The sequence below is a fragment of the Gigantopelta aegis genome, chromosome 10 (genome assembly GCF_016097555.1).
Source record: "Gigantopelta aegis isolate Gae_Host chromosome 10, Gae_host_genome, whole genome shotgun sequence".
NCBI classification, from domain to species: domain Eukaryota; kingdom Metazoa; phylum Mollusca; class Gastropoda; order Neomphalida; family Peltospiridae; genus Gigantopelta; species Gigantopelta aegis.
This window is the reverse complement of record NC_054708.1, coordinates 21,962,893-21,984,305: the sequence shown is the minus strand read 5'-3', so window position 1 is coordinate 21,984,305 and position 21,413 is coordinate 21,962,893. Positions and strand designations below refer to the sequence as shown.

Here is a 21,413-nt window from a genome sequence, read left to right as displayed (position 1 = left end):
CTTCTCTCTCTCTCTCTTTCTTCTCTCCTGTATCCCCTCACTCTGATCACTGACTTGTGTCTTTCCCCTGCCACCCCTGCTCCCCCTCACTCTTCTCCTCTGTTCTGTCCCTCTGTCTGTCCTGTCTGTCTCTCTTTCTCTCTCTCTCTCCTCTCTCTTCTCTGTATCTCTCCCTCTGCCCCCTCCCTTTATCTCTTCCCCCCCTGCCTCCTCCCCCTCTCTCTTTTCTGTCTGTCTTCCTGTCTGTCTTCTCTCTCTTCTCTGTCTCTCTCTCTCTCTCTCTCTCCTTCATATATCTTTCCCTGTATCTCTCTTTATCTCTCTGTTTCTTCTTCCCTATCCCCTCCCCCCCTCCTTTCTTCTGTATCCTTCTGTATCTCTCCTGTATCTCCCTCTCTGTCTAATCTCTCCTCTCTCTCTCTCTCTTTCTTCTCTCTTCTCCCTTCTCTTTCACTCTCTCCCCTCTTCTCTCTCCCTCTCTCTCTTTAATTCCCTCCCCTTCTCTCCTTCTCTTTCTATTCTCTCTCTTTTCCCTCTCTATTCTTCTCTCTCTCTCTGTATGTCTTTCACTTCTTCCCTCTCTCTCGGTTCTCTCTCTCTTGTCTATCTTCTCTCTCTCTCTTTTTATCTCACCCCCCCCCCCCCTTATGTCTAGAGATGACCCCTTGCCCCTTCTCTTTATTTATTTCTTTTCTTCCCTTTCTCTCTCTCCTCGCCCCTCCTCTTCTTTTCCTTATCTTTCTCACTCTCTCCTACTTCATCTCTCTATTCTCCCTCCTCTTCTCTCTTCTCTTCTCTCTCTCTCTCTCTCTCTCTCTCTCTCTATGCTCTCTCTCTTCTCTTTCTGATCTTCTCCACTCTGCCCCTTTCCTCTGTATTCTGCCACCCTTCCTGCTCCCCCTCTCTTTCTTTCCCTCTTCTCTTTTTCTCCTTTCTTTCTTTCTCTCTCTCTTTCTTCCCTCTCTTTCTCTCTTCACTTTGACCCTCTCCCTCTTTCTTGCCCCCCCTCTCCCCTTCTTTTTTTTCTGTCTGTCTCTCTCCTCTCTCTCTCTTCTTTCTGTATCTTCCTTTTCTCTCTTTCTCTTCTTTCCTTTCATTTATTCTCTCCCCTTTTTCTCTCTCAAATCTTTCTTCTCCCCCCCTCCCTTTTCTTCTCTCTTATCTATCTCCTCCCTTGTCTCTTTCTCTTTCCTCTTTCTCTGTAATCTCTCTCTCACTCTCTCTCTCTCCTCTCTTTCTCTCTCCTCTTTCTCTCTGTACTCTTTCTCTCTCCCCTCCTTCCTTTATCTCTCCCTCTCTCTCTCTCTCTCTCTCTTCCTCTCTCTTCCCCTTTTCTCCCCTCTCTTCTTTTCTTCTTCTCTGCCCCTGACTGTATTCTGCCACCCCCCCTCCCCCCTCCTTCGCTCCCTTCTTTTTCTCTCTGTTTTGTCTGTCTCTCTCTCTCACTCCTTTCTTTCTTTTTCTCTCTCTCTTTCTCTCAACTTTCTCTCTCTCTATTCCTCTCTCTCTCTCTTTTTATCTCTTTCTTTCCCCTTTCCCCCTCTCTCTATCTTTCCTATCTTTCTCTCTCCCTTTCTCGGTAAATCTCCTCCCCTCTCTCTCCTTCTTTTCTTTCTATCTCTTCTTTTCTTCTTTATTCTCCCCTCTCTCTCTCTCTCTCTCTCTCCTATTTCTCTCTCTTTCTCCCGTATTTCCTCTTCTGCCCCTTTCTTCTTGTTTCCCCCCTTTTTCTTTTCTTTTTCTCACCCCTCCCTTCTCCCCCCTCAGACTTCGCTTCCCCTTCCCTCTGTTTCTCCACTGCTCTTTCTCTGTCTCAGATCTGTCTTCTTTTTCTCACTCTTTTCCTCTCTCTCTCTCTTTCTGTTCTCTCTCTCTTCTCTTTTTCTCTCTCTTTTCCCCCCCACTCCCTCCCCTTCTTCTCTTTCTCTCTCCCTGTTCCCCCTTCTCTTCTCCCCTCTTCCTCTCTTCTCTTATCTCTCCTCTATCCTCCTCTCTTCTCTGTATCTCTTTCTCTTTCTCTCTCTCCTCTCTCTCCTCTCTCTCTCCCTCTGTATCTAAAATCCTCCCCCTGCCTGTATGTCTGCCACCCTGCCTGCTCCCCCTCTCTCTGTCTGTCTGTCTGTCTGTCTCTCTCTCTCTCTCTCTTCTCTCTCTCTCTCTCTCTCTCTCTCTCTCTGTATCTCTCACTCTGCCCCTGACTGTATGTCTGCCACCCTGCCTGCTCCCCCTCTCTCTGTCTGTCTGTCTGTCTGTCTGTCTGTCTGTCTCTCTCTCTCTCTCTCCTCTCTCTCTGTCTCTCTCTGTCTCTCTCTTCTCTCTTCTCTCTCTCTCTATCTCTCTCTCTGTATCTCTCACCCTCTCCCCCCCCTGAATGTATGTCTTCTCTCTTATCTCTCTCCATCTCTCCCTCTCCTTCTCTCCCTTTTCCCTCTCTCCCTCTTTTTCTCTCTCTTTCTCTCTCTTTCTCTGGCTCTCTCTCTCTCTCTCTCTTCTCTCTCTTTCTCTCTCTCTCTCTTTCTCTTCTCTCACTCTCTCCCTCACTCTCTCTCTCTCTCTCTCTCTCTCTCTCTCTCTCTCTCTCTCTCTCGGATCTCTCTCTCTCTCTCTCTCTCTCTCTCTCTCTCTCTCTCTCACTCTCTCTCTCTCTCTCTCTCTCTCTCTCTCTCTCTCTCTCTCTCTCTCTCTCTCTGTATCTCTCACTCTGCCCCTGACTGTATGTCTGCCACCCTGCCTGCTCCCCCTCTCTCTGTCTGTCTGTCTGTCTGTCTGTCTCTCTCTCTCTCGGGACGCAACCCAGTGACAAAGCACTCGTTTGATGCGCGGTCGGTCTAGGATCGATCCCCGTCGGTGGACCCATTGGGCTATTTCTCGTTCCAGCCAGTGCACCACGACTGGTATATCAAAGGCCGTGATATGTGCAATCCTGTTTGTGGGATGGTGCGTATAAAAGATACCTTGCTACTAATAGAAAAAGTTAGCGGATTTCCTCTGTAAGACTATATGTTAAAATTACCAAATGTTTGACATCCAATAACCGATGATAAATAATCAATATGCTCTAGTGGTGTCGTTAAACAAAACAAACTTTATAACAAACTCTCTCTCCTTTCATATATCTCTTCAGTCCTCTTCATAATTTTCTTTCTCTCGCTTTCCATTGTTAAATGAGGTCACGATTCCAGCTTCGTTCTTTAAAACAAAGATTCTGATATCATATCTTCATAAATAAAATGCCACCTAATAACAAACACGAATTTTAAAAAATCAGTACAATAATTATTATCATACAACACGTTTGTCATATTTGACATTTATTTGACATAAAGTAAAGTTCCAATTATATTTATGTTAAAGAACTAAAGAATAATGGTAATCACCATATAGAGGGCACTATGTACAAGGACATACACTCCAGCATAGTTTGATAACCCTTCCCCCTTCTGCTTTTCAGAAATGATTTCATATTGGCCAGTGTCAACCTTTGTTCCAGCGCGAGGCAACCTTTACAGGGACATTCCTGAGTTTGTGTTATCGACTAACAGAGACTTTTTAACGATTGTAATATATACTACTCAAAAGAATTTAAGGGTCAGACGATATTTTCGACATTATTTTCTGAATGTCAATTATATTAGCTAGACCATAATGTCACGCATGGTATTGTTCCATTTTGACGAAAGTGGGTCTTAGCAACCCATAAATGAATTAAAATCCACTGTCATTGACACTGTCGACTAGTTTTAATGGCGAAAACATGCTTACATTTGCACGTAAATTAGGGCGAAAGCGAAAGGTCTGCTAAGTGCCCATAACTTGCTTTTTCACAAAGCGCTTCATTTGCACGCTTTGCACGTGTATTCCATGTTCCCAATGCTGAATTTCCGTATAATTGGAGCTTGCGTTCGTGTACAGTGCACACTCCAAATTCGACAATGGTACGACTTCAACTGACTATCGAAGATCGAGGAAGGGCTATTGCTTGGATTCAGGATGGCAATACCCAAAGAAATGTTGCTCTGAGACTTGGTGTCAGTCAGTGTCGTTGGCCGACTGTGGCAACGGTACCAAGCAACAAATTCTGTTCGAAATCGTCCACGTTCGGGAAGACCCCGAAGCACTACAAATAGAGAGGACCGCTACATCACCAATATGGCTCTACGTCAACGCACAACCACTGCACGCCGATTACGTGACAATCTGCGGACTGCGACTGGAACTCGAGTGTCTGATCAAACCATACGCAATCGTCTGAGAGCCAATAATCTACGCCGCCGTCGCCAGGCTGTTCGACCACCACTCCTACCACGTCATAGAACGGCCAGACGTCACTGGTGCACGCTTCATCTGCGGTGGCAACGTGTTCAGTGGGGTCGAGTGATGTTCACTGATGAGTCCAGGTTTAGTCTCCAGTTCAACGACGGTCGGGTTCGTGTCTACAGACGTCCTGGGGAGCGCTTCGCTGACGTTAACGTTAGACAACGTCACCGGTCGGTGGTGGCAGCGTCATGGTGTGGGGCGGCATCTCTATCCACCACAGGACCCCCCTCTATGTGGTGGATGGCAATCTGAATGGAATCCACTATCTGAATGAGATTATCCGGCCGTTGGTTCTCCCAGGCCTTCAGCAGATTGGCGTCGGGGCAGTTCTGCAGGATGACAATGCCAGACCCCACCGCGCCAGGGTGGTAACGGACTTTCTCAGACAACAAGGTATCGCCAGGATGGATTGGCCAGCATATTCGCCTGACTTGGCCCCAATAGAGCACGCCTGGGACGAATTAGGCAGGAGAGTTCGGGATAACCATGCCCCTCCGGCCAACCTTCATGATCTGGGTCAACTTCTTATGGCAGAGTGGCAGGCCATTCCCCAAGAGTTCTTCAGACGTCTGATCAACAGCATGAGGCAACGATGTGTGGAGTGTATTCGCGCCAGGGGAGGATTCACACACTATTAAACGAATGTTCTAATGTGTAAAATCCATGTTTAACAACCTTCAACTTTGACAGCATGTCATGTGACTTTCTTGTATACAGTGACGTTTATTTGTGTTTTTTTTGTAAATATGGAACAATAAATAAAAAATCATGAATCTAATACACTCTGAAACTTGTTTGGTTATACATTTTTGACCCTTAAATTCTTTTGAGTAGTATACATACCAAATATATTTTTTCTGCATAAAATATTAGTGGCTATATATTAAACGTGTTTCTAATCGTTCTAATATTTGTACTAGGTTCAATTTCATTTTATTTCCTAAAAAAGATTTTTTCGTACGTACGAAATTATTTGAAGACAAAATCCAGTTTGGGCTTCTTACAAATTTTAGACGACCAGAAACACATTGAATATATAGATACTGATATTCTTAACAAGAAAATATATTTAATATGCAAGTTTAATCGTAGAAATATTTTATTACTCGGAAACATCTTACAATGCAGCAAACTTGGGAATGTTCCTTTAAAACGTTTGAGTCATAGAGGCGCGTTAATTATTTTCCGATTCCCGATGATTTGTTCTTGCCATCAGTTGCTCATCTTAGAGGGTTTGATTTATTATTATTGCGATCAATGTCCATGTTACATTTAGAGTTCTTCAGGGATGATCTCAGCCTAGTTGTGAGCTCGAGGAAGCCCAAGAATTTGAACTGTGGAAACATTTTTTTCTTTCTTTGTTTGTGATGATTCTTTTTTTGTTTTTTTATTTGGTTTGCTTTCCAAGCTATGTAGTTTATGTCACTTCGCAGGATATTGCACTAAAATCACTAGTATTAGGGCACTCTTTTACGAAGCGATTTTACTAATTTCATTTCAACTTATTTTCGTGCTTATATCCAATTAAGGTTCAAACACGCTGTCCTGGGCACACACCTCAGCTATCTGGACTGTCTGTCCATGACAATGGGTTAGTTGGTTGGTGGTTAGTGACAGAGCATAGGGTGTAGTGGTCTTACACCTATCCACTGAGTCGTTAAAACTCGCTCTGGGTGGGAGCCGGTACCTAGCTGCGAACCATGTACCTACCAGCCTTATGTCCGACGGCTTAACAATGAGACCACCGAGGTTGGTTTAAGTGCACAGCTACCTCACGCATCTAGTGTGACCTTAGCGCTACGATCACCGTAAGTACACAGCTACCTCATGCACCTAATGTGATCTTGGCGCTACGATCACTTTAAGTACACAGCTACCTCATGCACCTAATGTAAATCTTAACGCTACGATCACCATAAGTACACAGCTACATCATGCACCTAATGTGATTTTAGCGCTAAGATCACCTTAAGTACACAGCTACCTCGTGCACCTAATGTGATCTTAGCGTTACGATCGTTTCGTAAAACGGGGCCCAGTTTTATGTGGTACACTGATACTATTAATAGTATTTGAACATCACCAGGGGACAATTTCACTAAACATCGTAAGTTTACATCTGCGACTAGCAGTTATACCGGGCATACATTTATAGGTGTTTGACATCTATTTCTCGAAGATAATTACATCATTACGGAAGATGGAGCATTTCAATGACAAAAGAAAAATGAAATATGTGTACTTAAAACTATATTTGTTGTACTATCATAGTAATAAGAATTGGGTTTTAGTCGTAGATTTACATTTACGTGCAAAACTAGTCTTGCGATGTTTTGTGAAATTGGCCACAAGCCTCTACAGAAAATATGGTAGATGTGGCAGAGAAGGGTCTAAAGGCCTATGCGTCGGACGATTCCTGCAATTAGAAGATAAGGCACTGATATGTTAATTAACCTTTCATCTATTGGGAAGAGCAATGCATCAGCTTCGGAGTTGAGAGCCAAATTGCAAAAATGATTAGTTAATCTTATAGTCAGATCTCCCGGCTATTCTAGGATTGAAAATTATCTTCGGCCTTTTTGTTTTGTTGTGGGTTAATTTGTGAATTCCACTATTAATAAAAATAAAAATAACCGACCCTTACTCGCCCAGAGCGTTCATTTTCCTGCTGGTATACCTAAACGTTTCGCTGACCGCTAAAATATCAATGGTAACAAACATATATATTTTCCTAATTAAGTTAACACACACAATGTACTTTCTTCGTATTACAAAGGCCATAATTAAATGAAGTCGGGCCGCGAGTTTCGGTGAAATACATAATTAACGTAATCAGACACGGCGCGAATCTATACGGGCTTGGGTGCAGGGGGAGTGTTTCGGGGAATGGGGGGGGGGGGTGGTGGTGGTGTGGTGTGGTGTAAAAATCTATCCCTGCTCAAGCACCTTTTTCTTTTTGAAAAAAACACATTTTCCTGGGGATCATGACATTGTCTCGACCCACCCCTTCGCTCGTCAGTCTAGACTCGCCCGTGTTACACACACACACACACACACACACACACACACACACACACACACACACACACACACACGCGCGCGCGCCTGGTACAATGAACTGACCTTTATTTACCTCCGTACTTACTATGAACCGATGCATACTGATAATTATATGTAGATTCACTGGATTTCTTAAACCTTGTCAAATGATCACAGTTCATAACGAAATTAACATTGCACCGTATCAGTATAAATTGTCCTCTGAAATACTATTGGTTAACTAGATGTTTACTACGTGTATCTCAGGGGAACGTTTACATTGGGCTATTTCTTGCTCCAGTCAGTGCACAACGACTTGTATATCAAAGGCCGTGGTATGTATGTGCTATCCTGTCTGTGGGATGGTGCATTTTAAAGATCCCTTGCTACTTACGGAACAATTAGCGGGTTTCCTCTCTGTCAAAATTACCGAATGTTTGGCATCAAATAGCCGACCATTATTAAATCAATGTGATTTAGTGGTGTCGTTAAACAAAACAAACCTTAGTTTTTTTTTTTTTTTTTTTTTTTTTTTCTTCAAAAAGGAACGCAATTTTTGGGTGGGGGTGGGGGGGCACTAAGGAAAAAAGGACACATGAACCAACTCTTCAAAAAGGAACGCAATGAAAATTTACCCCACCCCACCCCACCCGAAAAAAAGAGACACCCTGACCCGCCCATGATAAGCGATGGGGATTACTGTGTGTCATATGTAACTCAATGAGCGCAAATTATACCAACAACACTAACTAGGGAGCGTAATATTTTCATATAAAACCGAGGTGGATATAGGTGCTATACCGGTAAAACAAAAATGTAGAATTTTTATTTATTATTTTTGGAAAAAAAAAGAAGATTTTCATGTTAGGGCGGTTCTCCTGTCAACGCGAAAACAACAACAAAAAACCCTCGTAAACTACCGCAATAAAGAACACGTACGGACGGGCGGGCAAATGATACATAATTGACGTCGTTTATTCTGTTCCCACAACACGACATAAAAGTTGATACCGCCGAGATAAGACAATACACGGCACACGTTGTCGTGCAATTGAGCATGTTTAGAAGACCAGTGACCAGCAGTTAAGCGAACAAACAATAGGTAATAAACATCTCCGCTGGCCAATAATTAGCGGTCTTGTCCAATTCGCACCTGCACAAACAAACATAGCCGTGTATCGCCTGTGTTGTCTGCGGTTCACTCGTGTCGGGATAAAGTGGAGACAGGTGGTAACAAACGACTGTTTCATAGATCGCGGGTTTAAAAAGAAAATGAGTGAGAGAAGAAGAAAGGTGACAATGGGAAGGCAATGCAGTCGTATTTATTTGTTTGGCACGACTGACCTTTAAGTAAAAGACATGTGGTCAAAATTCCAGGGCCGTAGCTAAAATGTTGTTTCCTCCTCCCCCCCACCCTGGGGTGGTGGTAGGGCTGGGTTGGTGGCAGGACTAGGTTGGTGGTGGTGGTATTGGTGTTGGTTAAACTAGTTTTCAGGTATATGTATAATGTAGTTGATGAGTGTATATTGTTTTTCGCCATATTTACAAATAACGTATATTACACCTATATAACGTATCTGATGCATTTATTTTCACCACATTACATCTATGTAACGCATTTGATACGTACATTGATTTTTCCGAGATTTACGATATGCATTACACCTATGTAACGTATCTGATACGTACACTGATTTTTCCGAGATTTACGATATGCATTACACCTAAGTAACGCATTTGATACGTACATAGATTGTTCCGAGATTTACAATATGCATTATACCTATGTAACGTATTTGATACGTATGTTATTTTTCGCTACATTTACAAACTACATGTATTATACCTATGTAACGTATTTGGCACGTACATTAATTTTCACCACATTTACAAACTACATGTATTATACATATGTAACGTATTTGATACATACATTGGCACTCTCATTTACAAGGTATATGAATAATACCTATGTAACGAATTTGACACGAACATTGATTCCCCTCTCATTTACAAAGGATGTACATAATGCCTATGTAACGTATTTGACACGTACATTGATTATTGCCACATTTACAAAAAACTACACACATTTACACCTCTGTTCCACAGTGTCGAGACGTAGCCCAGTGGTAAAGCGCTCGCTTAAGGTGTGGGCGATTTAGGATCGATCCTCGTCAGTGGGCCCATTGGGCTATTTCTCGTTCCAGCCAGTGCTCGACAACTGGTGTAACAATGGCCGTGGTATGTACTATGCTGTCTGTCGGATGGTGCATATAAAAGATACCTTGCTGCTAATCGAAAAGAGTAGCCCATGAAGTGACGACAGAGGGTTTCCTCCCTCAATATATGACGCCATATAACCGTAAATTAAAAAAATGTGTTGAGTGCGTCGTTAAATAAACCATTTCCTTCCTTCCTTCCTTCTTTGTTCCACACCCAACCCTGAAGATATATCTCGAAGACGCCAAAGACAAAACGCAACATTTTTGTTTTTACGACTTATATATTACACCATAAAAAAACCTTAATGGTCTCATTTGGATGATTATTCGACAATAGTAATGGCAGAGAAAATCGCATATATAGCCATGACTGTCGGTCCGAATCCGTGCTAAATGTACCTAGTAGGAAACAGACCCGTTCTTGATGGTCAGACTGACCATTAAATAGCCATTACCTCGTTCTGTCTCCATCATCCAACCCATGCCATACATCTCGAGTGAGTGATGGTCTTCGCCAGGGTTATACAGCGACTTCAGGAACGTCGGGCGCATTCTTGGATAAATATTCTTGATCCCAGGTTTTGAGTGTGTCCGTAAAAATACTGCCAGAGCCTGTGTTGTGTAATCTTGTAAGCTCTCTCTGAGGATCAGACAGGCCATATTTTCTTCTTCTTCTTCTTCTTCTTCTTCGTCTTTTTCTTTGTCTTCTTCTTTTACTTCTCTTGGACGTTGAGTATCAGTTAGGTTAGGACCGATTCCTTGCGTTTGAAGACTCGCCATCTTTTCTTCCTCTTCTTCTTCTTCTTCTTCCTTGCCTTTGAAGACTCGCTGTCTTTTCTTCCTCTTTTTCTTCTTCTTCATCTCGTCAAAAAAGAAGAAAGAATAGAATAAAGAACGAAACATAAGTTGAATATTAAAAACATTCTGCCAACCATTATTCCATTTCTTTACGTTCAAATGATCCACAAACACACGCCAAAATATTACATGTATATAATTCTTAAAGGATTGCTTAAGCAAGGCTTTTGGACTGGTATGCATATTCAACGATATATAATTCACATTATTGCTTAATATCAACAAGTATATTATTATATTTAATTAACGAAATAAAATGTTATCCAGGTTGTATTTTTAAAATAATTACATGAGGATTTTTTATTTTATTGATGGTTAGTCAGCGACTTATTTAACAAGTAAGTAAACAAAATGATAAGTCGTTTTGTTTAAAAAGCATTACAACACATTCAAGTTACGGATATTTGGTGTCTAATGCTAGAATCAAACTGTCAACTGTCACGAAGCTGGCCAAGTTGATGGTTGCTTTGTAATCCCCCTCACCGACCCCCGACTTAACACGGGCGCGCTCAGATTAACAACTAATGGGTTGTAATCGAGTTGTAAGAGCGCTCAGACTAGCAACTGGACAGTTGTAGAAGTCTACAGAATGAGAAAAGAAATCGGCTGCCACCACATAAGCTACTTTTACCAAATTGCAGCAAGATACCTTCTATATGCACTTTCTCTTAGAACTGTAAATACTACAGTCTTTGATATACCGATTCTAGTACCAGATTTAGAGTGAAAATGGGAGAAATATGCTAAACCGTAAAACCTCTAAATAATATATACATGTCTCTTTTATGAAATGATAACCCACCCACCCACAGCTATACCATATGGTCATTTTTTAGACAATCTTTAACCCTCATTTGATGGAGTAACAGAATATATCATAGAACTTTGGTTCAGATATCGCTGATGGAATATGAAATACCTGGTTTTAACACTAGTAATATATAGCAATTCATGATAAGTAAATAACAACTTTTAAGTGTTATTGGCCCCACATGTTTTAAAAATTCATACCACCTTTCATCTTATATAAATTTCCTGTTTATGACACGCTGTTGCAATAACATTAAGATACAAGATGAAAAACTAGTAAGGTTTTAATGTCGATGTTCTTCACTCACCACTAGTTTCAGACCGTGGTCAACGCCATCATTTTTAATGCTGGGTTTATGGCCGGTTTATGGAATACGTGAGCGTGTAATGCAATTTCTCCTTCCTTCCAGAAAACCTTTCAAGCGAACCAGAACTTTCTTTGAGCCGTACGTTCTGAGAAAAGTTTTACGAACATACGATTTCGAGTTACCAACGATAACACGGTTGCAGCTGGTTTGTATTTCTCGTGGTCGGCGTGATCGCGTGGAATTCGCATCAGTCTTCTATTAATATAAGGATGAAGGATCATAGGTCATGGACAAGTAGTGTATGTTTTCCATTCCTACCACTCTTTGTGGTTGCAAAAATCCAAAGGAAAAATAATGTTTCTTCAATGTCACCCCGGCACATAATGCAATTTATGTCCCTCGTGAAAATTATTTCACTCGGGACATAAATTTGATAATAACTAGTAACTCGTTTATTATCCTCTACAAGCGAAACCCGTATACGATATGACACCTTTCTTGCATTTATTGGCGTAGCCAGGGTTTTATATTGGGTGCACCAAGATGGGTGGGGGAAATGAGGAAAATATGAAAGGTGGTGGGGGGGGGGGGGGGGGGGGGGGGGGGAGGTGTGGCTGGAGGATGACGTTCATGGCCCCCTCTCCAACTCTGGGTATGCCAGTGGTAGCTTTTTGGAAGAAATAACCTATGTGGCGGAAGCGGGTTTCCACTCTATGTGTGTGTCTCTCTTTTACACCTCTCTCTCTCTCTCTCTCTCTCTCTCTCTCTCTTCTTACTATCCCTCCCTGGTACTGAAGTAACCATGTAAGTAAAACACTAAAAGGTCATTATTTAAAATATACTTAAATACGATACAAGCAAAATAGGGTCACTGGCAAAAAGACAATGCATGTTAATCTTGCATTGTATTGAAAATCGGATTAAACTGATTCATTCCACCCCGCCCTTATGAAACTATCTCTCTCATATGAGCCCACGATGATACAAGAAGAGAAAACGGCTATAGGCACGACTTTCAGAGGTAGGACGGGTTGTGTTTGACGGTAACATTCACTATCGACCCATTCAGGATGTTTCATTTTAGTGAGCACGAACCTGTCAATACAAAGTACATGCATATTATATTGACACCAGAATAGATTGCATGCACCAAGCACGGGTTCCCACGTTTCTTGGTGTTTAAAATTTTTGTATTATTATTTTGTTAATGTAATGAGGACTCTTCATACGGGATGGTGTGTGTGTGTGTGTGGGGGGGGGGGGGGGGGGGGAGACTTAGCTCAGCCGGTTGAGGATCGAACCACCTCGGTGAGTCCATTGAACTATTTTTTTTATCTCGTTCCAACCAGTGCACCACAACTGGTCAAAGTTTGTTTTGTTTAACGACACCGCTAGAGAACATTGATTTATTAATCATCGGCTATTGGGTGTCAAACATTTGACATGTGTTCATAAAGAGGAAACCCGCTACATTTTTCCATTAGTAGCAAGGGATCTTTTATATACACCATCCCACAGACAGGATAGCACATACCACGGCCTTTGATATACCAGTCGTGGTGCACTGGCTGGAGCAAGAAATAGCCAAATGGGTCCACTGACAGCGATCGATCCCAGACCGACCGCGCATCAGCCGAACGCTTTACCACTGGGCTACGTCCCGCCCCTCACAACCGGTCATAGCCCGTGGTATGTGCTATCCTGTCTGTGGGAAAGTGCATATAAAAGATCCCTTTCTGCATTAAAACAAATGTAGTGGATTTCCTCTGATGACTACGCGTCAGAATTACCAAATGTTTCACATCCAATAGCCGATGATTAATTAATCGATGTGCTGTAGTGGTGTCGCTAATCAAAACAAACTTTAGTTGTTCATACGAGTGGGAGAAAATTGTACGCCCTCCCACCTCCAAATCACAATATTTTTATAAATAATTATTCCTGGTCATTCCCGTGATTTTCACAAATAATCTCTGTATTACTGAACTCAATATGGCCACCCAGGCAAGAAATTACCCATTCAGTTTTTACCGGTCAGCTTTTGACTTCAAAAATAAACACCCCTCCGGTGAACTAACTGTCGCTAAATAAGTTGTTGTCCGAATTACTTATTGTGCTGACTCCATCGATCAGTGAACCGTCAACTTGTTTGGTTTACATGTGTCAAGTTTCTGATTGGGATCAGCTGTGTACACGACCGGTGACGATTACGTATCGAACACAATTAACCAGATGCCAGTCTATTAGCGCAGTTGTGTAGTTGGCGCACGGTCGCCCGCGGACCCGCCTTACGCCAAAAACCCCCACTTACGCAACATTTTTATTACTTTGGCTGTTGTTTAACCTATACTTAATTGATTTATTTATGTACTTGAATACGTGACCTGGAAAAACATATTTAAAAAAGGAGAATAATAGCGGGGGGTGGGGTGAGGATGGGGCGGTTGTATAAGCTTTATTGGCTTTTGATTTATGGATGACTGAGTACGAAAGCTCACGGGGATCAGACGAACGAGGACTTGATCGAGAAATCATAAAGGAACACAACAATATCACTGCCAAACGGACTTATCCTTCCGATTACGGGGCGGGGCGGGGAGAACTTCTCAGAAGTACGAAACAGAGGCGGATCGGGGGGGGGGGGGGGTGGGGGGGGGGGGGGGTGGTGGTGGTGGTGGTGGTGGTGGTGGTGTGTGTGTGTGTGTGCAGGGGCCCGCCCCCCTAAATTTTGTGACAATTTTAATTTTATTATATATTAATTTTCATTGTTTTACGATCCCCTCCAAACCTCCAACAAAGTTCCATTGGCATTCCGCCTCATGTCATTTGGGACCCCCCTAAATGGATTTTCTGCGAAAGGTCGTAAAAGTTATGTTTTTTTGTTGTTTGTTTTGTTTAACGACACCACGAGAGCACATTGATTTATTTTATTAATCATCGGATATTGGATGTCAAACATTTGGTAATTTAGACTTGCAGTCTTAGAGAAAAAACCCGCTACATTTTTTTTCATCAGTAGCTAGGGTTATTTTATATGCACCATCCCACAGACATACCACAGCCTTTGATATACAAGTCATGGCGTACAAGCTGGAACGAGAAATAGCCCAATGGGCCCACCGACGGGGATCGATCTCAGACTGACCGCGCATCAAGCGACAGCATTACCATTAGGCTACGACCGGCCCCCGAAGCGTTGTAGTGCTGATAGTCTCGCGTTTTTCTTATAATTATCATTTCATTTCAACTTTATTTTCGTGCTTATATCCAATTACGGTTAAAGTACGCTGTCCTGGACACACACCTCAGCTATCTGGGCTGTCTGTCCAAGACAGTGGGTTAGTTGTTAGTTTCTTTGTGGTTAATGAGAGAGAAGAGGTGTAGTGGTCTTACGCCTACCCATTGAGTCGTTAAAACTCGTTCTGGTTGGGAGCCGGTACCGGGTTGCGAACCCTGTTCCTACCAGCCTTATGTCTGATGGCTTAAGCACGACACCACCGAGGCCGGTTATTATTATTATTTTATCTAGTCTCAGCCAATGCCTTTACCTTTTGAATTTTTATATTGACTTAGTCACTACATCAGTCATGTACTTACCTTTTAGCTGAGGACGGGATGTAGCCCAGTGGTAAAGCGTTCGTATGATGCGCAGTAAGTCTGGGATCGATCCCCGTTGGTAGACCCATTGGACTATTTTTGGTTCCAGCCGGAGTACCACGACTGGTATGTCAAAGGCCGTGGTATGTGCTATCCTGTCTGTGGGATGGTGCATATAAGAGATCCCTTGTACTAATGAAAAAATGTAGCGGGTTTCCTCTCAGATTATATTTCAAAACGACTAAATATTGAAAAATAGGAGAAGCTGAAATAAAATGGAAATAAGAGGAAAGAGAGTACTATAATAAAAACAATCAAAACCCCTTGTTTTGTATTAGCGGGGCGGGATCTAGCTCAATCGGTAGAGCGCGTCCCCTCGACTGGCATATCAAAGGCCGTGGTACGTGCTGTCCTCTCGGTGGGAAAGTACATATAAAAGATCCCTTGCTTCTAATGGAAAATTATGGCGTGTTTCCTAATTATGTCAGAATTCTCAAATTCTTGACATCCAGTAGCCGACGATTAATAAATCAGTGTGCTCTAGTGGTGTCGTTAAACAAATCTAACTTTACTTCACTTCGTTAAACAAAACTTTCTTCACCAGGAAAGACGAAAGATGATGATTCATGATCCCCTCGAAATCTCGTCTGGAAAGTTTTAAGAGAGGAAGGAAATGTTTTATTTAAAGACGCACTCAACACATTTTGTTTACGGTTATATGGCGTCGGACATATGGTTAAGGACCACACAGATATTGAGAGAGGAAATTCGCTGTCGCCACTTCATGGGCTACTCTTTTCGATTAGCAGCAAGGGATCTTTTATATGCACCATCCCACAGACAGGATAACAACATACCACGGCCTTTGATATACCAGTTGTGATGCACTGGCTGGAGCGAAAAATAGCCTAATGGGCACATCGACGGGGATCGATCCCAAACCGACAGCGCATCGAGCGAACGTTTTGCCACTGGGTTTCGCCCCGCCCCCTTTTAAGAGAGCTATAAATTGATCGCCTTACAACCAAATGTTTATTACAATTTATTTAAAACGGCTAGCTCCGTTTCAAAAGAGTGACTTTCAGCTCGCATTGGGTTTTCCTCACGGCGAACACCGTTGAGAACGGTAAGTAACTAAGTGACTGCACTGACGTGGATCGACCCTACGATCGCCCGCGCCCTAGGCGGACACTCTGCCATGGAGCTTTTCAATCTCGCTCCAGGCATGCGGTTAGCGCTGAAGTAATTAAGATAGAGAAACACAAAAGGTTCATGTACTTTGCTGCGTGAACGGGTTTTGCGGTGAATCGGTTATGTCAAACTCCACATGTATTACCAAACTCAGTACCAATAAAGTCATTAATGACACGTGAACAATATCACAGTTTATTCAGCCCTGCCACAGCCTTTGACATACTTAAAATAATCATACGTCGCCAGCGACAGAAAGAAAATATTTATTTGTTCGATACCTCGGCTTATTACCAGCCGCGGTGTTGTAGTGGTTAAGCCGTCGGACTTAAGAATCGTAGGTACTGGGTTCGCATACCGGTACCGGCTGTCCACGCAGAGCGAGTTTAGCGACTTCTTTTTCACTAACAACAATTAACCACCAGCCTATTTTCCTGGACAGACAACCCAGATAGCTGAGGTGTGTCTCTCTCTGTCTCTCTCTGTGTGTGTGTGTGTGTGTGTGTGTGTGTGTGTGTGTGTGTCCGGGCAGCGTGCTTGAACCTTAATTGGATATAAGCTCGAAAATAAGTCTAAACTAATAAACTCAACTTATTAATCCCCTCCCCCCATCTGGTCAACCGAAATGGACTATAGATTCGGTCTCCATCTGTCTGTCTGTCCGTCCATTCACCGTCCATCCGACATTTTTTCGCAATGCCTCAAGATATTAAGCTAAAATTTTGTGTATATTATGTAGATTTAGACAACAAATTTGATTTTTATGGAGATTTACCCATTTTTGACAGAGTTATGTCTCTTGAATTTGGAAGATATATAAATTTGATGGGCCCGTAAGGGGACATGTATTGCTTTAATAGCAGTACTCTTTGAATGGTTGGGGCGAGGCGTAGCCCAGTGGTACAACGCTCGCTCGATGCGCCGTCGGTGTGAGATCGATCCCCGTCGGAGGGCACATTTGGGCTATTTCTCGTTTCAGCCAGTGCACCACGACTGGTATATCCAAGTCCGTGGTATATACTACCCTGTCTGTGGGATGGTGCATATAAAAGATCCCTTGCTGGTAGCCCATGAAGTGGCGACAGCGGGTTTCCTTTCTCAATATCTGTGTGGTCCTTAACCATATGTCTGACGCCATATAACCGTAAATACAATGTGTTGAGTGCGTCGTTAAATAAAACATTTCTTTCTTTCTTTCTTAGAATAGTTGTGTTAAACTGGTCTCTAATGGTTTTGATATCTGACATTTATTATGGTTATTCCGAAACATGGTTCAGTTTGTTAAAGAAGAAATCTCTACCGCCAAAGGGAATTATGCTATCAAATACTTTACATTCCACCAGACAGGACAGCATACACCAAGCGTTAACTTTCAATAAATGGTCAGACTAAGCCCACAGCTAAAAGCTGATGGAGATTGACAGGTGTATGACACGGATAGCCACAAGAGACTAGCACCTGTCGCGATTCGAGAGACAAGGACTGCGATGTGGAGGTGTATAGCGAAAGAAGTTGAAAGATAGGAGTTGCCAGATCGGAAAGAAATGAGACAGAATCCAAAGGAGTAAAAGGAAGGGGACAATTGGATAAAAACAACAACAAACAAACAAAACAACAACAACAACAACAAAAAACCCCAACACAAAACCCCCCACAAACTTTCAAGATAACTTTTATATTAATTTGTTCTAGTCTTGTGTTTGCTAACTGGTCTTGCATTGTCATATTTATTTTAATAAGAGACCACAAAACAGAGGCGGATTAAGGGGGAATAGGGACCCACCACCATAATGTATTCAACTGCCTCTTTTTTTTTTTTTTTTTAAATATTTGTTTTTATGAATCTAGGTAAAAACAGTCTGTCACTTTTTTCCTGTGACTTTTTTTTTCCAGCCACCGTTTTTATTGGGTTGCCCTTTTCAAGAATTGGTCCATGTACTACTTTTTCCTTAGTCCCACCTCCCAAACAATTCTGAATCCGCCCCTGCTGAAGCACGAATTTGACCCCTGCGATATCACATACCAAGAACATTTGATATACTGTATACCATTCGTTGAATACCCATTCCACACACAGTTACTCTTTGAAGCGCTCGAAGTCACCAGACGGTCAACCATCAACGTGATATTTATTCACAGATCTCTCTAACGGGTCTGATATTAAGTAAGATGGAAAGTTATCTAATCACATCAGGCTTGCTAATTAATAAATGATACCTTAATGTAAACGCATGCTATATAACGAGCCACTCTACCTACGTCATAGCGGAATTGAATAGCGGATGGACTAAAACACGGATGAAAAGACAGCCTCGATATATATTTGTCTTTCATATTCACTTGTTTTGTTCTTGTTAAACAAAATCATTAGTGCACTACAGACACCATACAGGTAGATTTATAGATGTGTTATCGTGTTATTATTAAAAGATCAATTATTTACAAGAAAAACCCTATTGTATCATAGCTTTGTCATAAAACAAAATCGGAGTGTTTAGAAATAATGTGGTGTTCAGTGAAACGGTTTTTATATAACACAAATCCAATTAATACCGTGTCTTCGATGAACTAACGATTATTATTGAATAAAATATAAGAAATTGGATAATACGAACAAAAGATCTTCATGTTTTCATTGGCAATGGCGCAGGTCTTCGTGTAAGAAAGGTTTTGTCCACAACACCTCGGTATAATTTAAACGACAACTAGTTTGTGTCCAACATAAGGTTTCCTTGACAGATGGTCGACAAGTGAGATGGAAAGAGAGAGAGAGAGAGAGAGAGAGAGAGAGAGAGAGAGAGAGAGGAGAGAGAGAGAGAGAGAGAGAGAGAGAGAGAGAGAGAGAGAGACACACACACAGACAGACAGACAGACAGAGAGATTGAGTGAAAGATTGAGAGAGAGAGAGAGAGAGAGGAGAGAGAGAGAGAGAGAGAGAGAGAGAGAGACAGACAGACAGACAGAGATTGAGTGAAAGATTGAGAGAGAGAGAGAGAGAGAGAGAGAGAGAGAGAGAGAGAGAGAGAGAGAGAGAGAGGGGGGAGAGAGAGAGAGAGAGACAGAGATTGAGTGAAAGATTGAGAGAAAGAGAGAGAATGAGAGAGAGAGAGAGAGAGAGAGAGAGAGAAAGAGAGAGAGAGAGAGAGAGAAAGAGAGAGAGAGACAAACAGACGCACAGACGGAGAAAAAGAGAGAGAAATTGAGAGACACACAGAGACATACACAGCGAGAGAGACACACACACACACACACACAGAGAGAGAGAGAGAGAGAGAGAGAGAGAGAGAGAGAGAGAGAGAGAGAGAGAGAGAGAGAGAGAGAGAGAGTGAGAGAGAATGAGAGAGTGAAGGAATGAGAGAGAGAGGAAAGGGAGAAAGAAGAGTTTACAGAGTGAGTGAGTGAGAGAGAGAGAGAGAGGGGGGTGGGGGGCAGACGAAACGTTACCATGAACAATACAGTGCATACTCAAATCGTAGAACATTGACTGAAAATAGAAGAAAAAACTCAAATCCTTCTACGAGAATCAATCCTACGTACCCTCGCACTTCAGACAAGTACCACAACCCTTAGCTATATTGGCTTCCAATTTCATAATGAACTAATAATTCTACTGGACACAGAGACTCGGTAAACAAGACAATAATAACTGTATTGGAAACAGGAGTTGGTAAACACTAGCAAGATCTCAGACTTGTGAAAAACAGTCGGTTACCTTGCAATCTACGACTGAACGTCACAGCATTATTTGCATCGCCGCTCATGGCATTATGGTCTAAGTACTGAAAGGAATTAACCGACAATGCTGCTTTTGAGCCTTAGTGTTGACTGCTGAAAGTAACTAATGTCACTGACCTCAGGGACTATTCCAGACATGACCATACAGGGCAAGAGCGGAGAGGTTCCCCTAAATTATTCGGTGACGTGTTTCTAGTAATTTGCTTTAATGGAGGGAGGAAGGAAAGTTTTATTTAATGACGCACTCAACACATTTCATTTACGGTTATATGGCGTCGGACACGGCTTTTGATGTACCAGTCGTGGTGCACTGGCTGGAGCGAGAAATAGCCCAATGGGTTGCTTTAATGAAGTCATTATCATAATATTTAACTACATTTTGCATGCCAGGCTAGTGTGTAAGGCCCAGTAGCACAGAGCACTCGTAACACTTACGTGTGGCGTACGTCTGACGTAAGTTTTATGACTGCTTTGTGTTACCCTGCCCATGAATTTATGCGAGGTGTGCGTGTGGGTACATTGCGGCAATGTTCCGGTATTTATGATTTGGGGTTAAATTGTGACAAGCGAAGTTTATGACGGGGGTGTTTGTGTGTCTCTGAGTGTGTGTTTCGAATCATGCTCCCAAGGTAAAATATATTGTTAGGGGAGGGGGTCCTTCCCCGAAACCCTCCTTTACACGCGCCTGTATGCGGCAGTTTTTTAAAATGCCAGTAGACACTGCCCTGCCTGCCTGCCTGTCGGTATGCATGCCTGAATGTTTGTATTGTACGTGCGCGCATGTTTGCACGCACACACAGGCAATTTGTATATGTACGTGTCTACAATAACAGCTCAGTCTATTCAGATGTCTCTTCTCATTTTTAACCGTGTCTTCTCTTTTCTTTTAAATTGCTTATATTACTAAATACCACCTCCCACGAAGATGAACGAAAGGGCCTGTTAAGTTTCATTTGATCCTCATTTGAAGACCGAATTAATGAACCAGAATTCTTTAAGATGGCTTAATTCCTTCCTCGCATGAAAGCCGCGTCCACACCGATACACGCATACCAGTATCCCAAGAGTCACCGTACACCGACATCACCAAGGCTTATTATCTGTTCTTTGCGTGGCTGGCTCATGTGGCTAATGACACGTGAATGGCCGATGAATCTTTAACCTAACTGTGTTTCCTTATGGATCGAAAAGCGATATACATAATCAGTATACTGAAAAAAAAAGTATAGGGGCGGAACGTAGCTCAGTGGTACAGCGCTCGCTTGCTGCGCGGTCGGTCTGGGATTTCTCGTTCCAGCCAGTGCACCACGACTGGTATATTAAAGGCCGTGGT

The 21,413-nt window shown here is 42.4% G+C and overlaps 1 pseudogene; it reads right to left on the bottom strand.

The window, feature by feature from the left end:
- Positions 1-1,046: 1,046 nt before the first annotated feature.
- On the bottom strand, positions 1,047-1,502 carry LOC121383534 (annotated as a pseudogene).
- Positions 1,503-21,413: the final 19,911 nt, after the last annotated feature.